This window comes from Gordionus sp. m RMFG-2023, chromosome 2 (genome assembly GCF_954871325.1).
Source record: "Gordionus sp. m RMFG-2023 chromosome 2, tfGorSpeb1-WG-v2, whole genome shotgun sequence".
NCBI lineage: Eukaryota > Metazoa > Nematomorpha > Gordioida > Chordodea > Parachordodidae > Gordionus > Gordionus sp. m RMFG-2023.
This window is the reverse complement of record NC_088776.1, coordinates 799,627-804,644: the sequence shown is the minus strand read 5'-3', so window position 1 is coordinate 804,644 and position 5,018 is coordinate 799,627.

Below are 5,018 nucleotides of genomic sequence, written 5' to 3'. Positions count from 1 at the left end.
TAGCCAAAAAAAATATTTGTCCATGCCTCGAGATTTGGCTAACAGCTGTTCAAACCTTTGCGTCACCTAAAATCTTAAGGCTTGCATATTATTTTTCCTAATAAAATATTGAGTTGGCCGTTTTTAGCTAAAAATGGCCCGTTTAACAACACTAGTTCTTGATTCGTTAAATTTTGGATCGATTATTTCAAAACATACGATGCGAATCCTTTAGAATCGCCCAGCTATTAGTCCTGACCCAAGCTCGATTAAAATATCTGGGGTCAGTTGAAAGATATCTCAAGAAACCTGACCAATAAGGATAAAATTAACTGCAGTTTTTTGAGAGTTTAATTCCAATTTTAGAGCAGCTATTTAATAAAATAAAATTTTGCGTTTAAAATTAAATATCGATATTGAATCAATATATATATTTTTATCTTCTAAAATATATTTAATTTAAAAGAATCAAATATTTTAAATAATTGAGCTAGAATTATTTCCGATATCCTAGGAAGTTAAAAGGTAGTGCCTTTTATGACTAAGTTAATGGTGAACAGACTTAGATGGTATGGGCACACATTCTTTGTTTCAAATGTATTTTAAATGACTAAAAAATAATAGAGAAGGTTATTAAGGGGTAAAACCAAATCGTTATTCCGCAAAAACACTTATTGGCAACTACAATTCTTTAAGAAAAAATCTGTTATTATATATTATTCCTAATATATTCTATTATTATAATCATCTTAAATATATTCTTACATGAATATTTTATAAAAAAAATTTCATTTATTGTTACAAATAATTTTACAATTTTCTTGTAATGTTAAATTATACTTTTAAAAAAATAACTGATATTTTTTAAGAAATTTAGTTTTAAATCATTATTCTAACTAGTTTGTTTTGTGTTTTTTTTGTTTTTTGCTGTTTTTTTATGGATTGAAACTAAGTATCTTTTTTTGTTTTAATCCATAGGATCTAGTTAACCTCTAATAATAAATTTTAACCTGCTTAGGAAGAATTGTCAGTTTTTCTTTTAAATTTGAAAATGAATCTTCCCAGTTCTTTTGAGAGATCTAATTACGGCCACTGGAATATAAAACATATGCAAACACTTAATTATGGCATAACTGTAAATGTTAATCATAAGAATATTGGTTTATTATGGAAAAAAATAATTTAGTCTTTTACACTTTTTTTTCAGACTAAAATATGCTTTTTTTTTACTCAAAATTTTTGAATTTTTAGCCATTATTTAAAAAATATTTAAAGTTATTAGTTATCTAGATATTAATCATTTCCCTGGGGGCAGGGGGTGGAGAGAAGGGATGTTTCCTTACTAAGAAAATCATAAACTACGGTGGAAGGAGTATTAGGAATGATCATGTTGACGTTAATTTTTTTTCTCTTCCACTCTCCGCTCTTGGAAGAATCGGGGTGACTTTTAAAAAAAAATATTTTGGACTTAGAAAAGTTAGAATTACTGACATGAAAATGAGTTAGTTTCCCAAAGATTTTTATTAATTTGATATAATGAGTAACATGTATAATTTAAAATTTAAACGGAATATAAGCGGACCAAATCATAATTTTCGTATAAAATTTGAATAAAAAAATTTCCGTGTAGACGTTATACATAATGATTTATAGACTTTTATTTTATAAAAGGGAATCTATTCGATAGGACTATCTTGACACAGAACTCTCAACAGTCACGTATATTGCGAGGTGTGTAGCTCCCTATAACCTTGCTAGCGCGGGGTATATTACCTTGACTTTGACCTCGTTTTTCCTTTAATATTTTATTGGCAGTTCTATTAACATATGTTGGATTTTCATAAAATTCAACGGGTACTGTTGAAATTCCCAGCTGTGTGGCATAAGTCACCGAATTAAGGAATAATAGCCGTGTTTATTTATTTGTAAGACTGCAAATTGAATCGTAAACGATGACCTGATTCAATCGACTCTCTTGCTGGCTATTTCACGAGATTATCTAGTGAGGAGGTGATAATATAAAAATATAGGTCCTCATTGCCTTATAACCACCGTTTGACAAATAATTGTAGATTCATTTTAAACCCCCCATAGAGGCTATGTAAATTGGATAACTATCAATGGTTATAGTCATGTTTATACAATTTTGGGCATGGAGGAAAATCCTTGTCCAATTTTTAAACTGTAGATCGGAACGACAACCTAAACATAAAAATAAATAGTATATAAGAATAATAGTTTACAATATTCATTGTAAAGTTAGTCTAGTTAATTTAAGAAGGTCCGTTCCAAATAACTCACTTTATACATAGACATTACCGAAAGCAAGGTACTGACTATTAATATTAAGTTTATTTGTATATTTTTTTACTTTGATAAATATGTGTAATATAACAATTCTTTAAATATAGCATGATAATTAATATACTATATTATAATGATATTTTAAAAATTAACTAAAAATTGAAAATGAAATTCTTCTTGCCTTAGGATTGGTTACTTTAAAATTATCTTCGTGATTGACATTTTATTATTGATTTTAGCATCAATTTTCAATAAATTTTAATTTATTGATTATCAAGATCGGAATTTTGATGTACGCCGTCCCCAGTCAATCAGGAAGCAATTTCGTAAATAACGTAGAGGTTTATGTTTAGCCATTTAATATTGGTTTGTTTAACAATATTTTAAAATTGCCCATTGTCTTTTCATCCTTTTTCTTTAATATTTTATTAATATCTGATAACCATATATTATTTAGGATTTCTAGTCACTAACCTACATCTACCTTATAATCATATTATTATTAAATTGACTATATTTCTTATAAATAGGATATCTACAGTCGTCGTCTAATTCATCGGGAGAAACATACTTTCCACCAGATCAAAAAAAAACTCCCATTCCTGGTTGAGTTAACAAACTAGCCTAGATGGAGCAGGTGTTTTATACTTTTAAATAAGATTATATATGTATGAAAAAGATTTATTAAATTGAGAATATAAAAAAATATTTAATAGTAAAAAGATAATAATTTATCTATTAATTTACAGTTACGCTTTCATCATGGAGTACGTTGACGGTTAAGACCTCCATCGTCACCTCCAAAACCAACCTCACCACAAATTACCCGAGGACCATGCTCGGTTCTATGAGAAGGAATTAACCTTAGCACTCCACCATCTTCACAGTAGATGTTAACAATTTTATTAAAATTAATTACCCATTTTTAAGATCAATAATATTAATTTTTTTGTTTAATTCTATTAAGATTTAAAATTGCAATTGGAGACTTGAAATCGGTAAACATTCTCTATTTTATAGACTCTTTTCCTTAAGCAATGTTGTTAAACCTCCAAATTCGAAGATTAAAATAAACGATTCAATTATAAGGATTTATGTTATATAAGGGAATAGCTCCCTTGAAAACTTCTTCTTTCAGAGATTAATTACACATCATAACCTCTAAAGCCATCTCAATTTATTTGGACACAATTTTGATACCTTTAATTTTCCTATTTAAACGTTTCAGTGTTTTATGCTTCTTTTACAATTATAAATTATTTGTGCTATGAAAAATTATCTGTGTATGAATCATAGTCCATAGGTTTGACATGGGCATCACTACATAGAAGTATATTTTGTTAGATGACACAATATTAATTTTTAATATAATTAACAAAAAATTTTCTTAAAATAGGTAAATAGTTTTACTATAAAAATGTTAACTTTACTATGTAGAAAGTGGAGTGCTTAGATTATTTCGGCCGCATAGAACCGAGCATGGTGCTCGGGTAGTTTAAAGTGAGGTTGGTGTTGGAGGTGACGGTGTAGGTCTCCACCTATCAATGTACTCCATTACGAATTCGCAACTGTAAAATAATATATGAAAAATTATCTTTTTATATTAAAAATTTATTTTATATATTCTCAATTTAATTAATATTTCTCATAAATATACAAACTTAAATAAAAGTATAAAACAACCACTTCATAAGGGTTTCGTAAAAGGCTATTAACTCAACCAAAAATAGGACTGTTTTTGATTTGATCAAAGGTTTATTTTTTCTAGATGAATTAGACGGCAACTGTAAATATCCTATTCATATAAAAATATGGTTCAATTTAAATTTGTTAATAACACGAATAAAATATTGGATGAAGTTACAGACTACAGAATAATAACATCTAAAGTTTTATGATGCTGATAAAATTCGAAGAAAAACGCAGAAAAGTGGTCTTCAAATAGTTAAACAAAAATTAATTAAATGTAAACCTTTACCTCCTCGTGGAATACTTTCCCTATCACCTTGACAGTTTTAATTTACTCATTTAGATAAGATCGTACAAGATACACTTCATGTACCGCTACTACCAATTCCTAATAGACTAAATATTAGTCGGGTTTTTATATCACAAGTGTCATCACTAACCATTTTCACACTATCATTAATCCCTGTACCTTCCTCAACTGTTTCTCCTAATTTCTTCTTTCGGAACATTTTTTGAGAGGGATCGTAATCTTACATCACTCATTTTCAAGACCAATCTTGGATTCATTAAATGTCAACAAAATTCCCTTCTCACTTACTCGTACATGTGTCACAAATGCATTAATTGAAAATAGGTCTCTAATAGGCCTTATTTTACATTCTTTAAAATACTCAAATATTTTTAAAAATTCTCTAAACCCTATTTTACCCCTAGGTCTAGGAGTCAATGCTCTCCTGTCTTTAATAATTGAGAAAATAGACGTGGATGGCTAGCACCGAATTATAAATTATTTTAGAAGAGCATAGTAAAAAGAAATGTATAAGGATAGATGACCCTGATATTGATACAATTTTTGGTCAAAAGGTTATTAAGAAGGTCGTAGTTGGTGATATTAGCGATAATACAGGAAAATTTGTATATATATTTAAAAGACTTCAATAAATTAGCCACTTTAAAAATCATTGATCAATCACGCCTACTGCGCGAGCCATCATCACCGGAAATCACATCAGCATGTCAGCTATCTCTGACTTAAATTTTTCTTG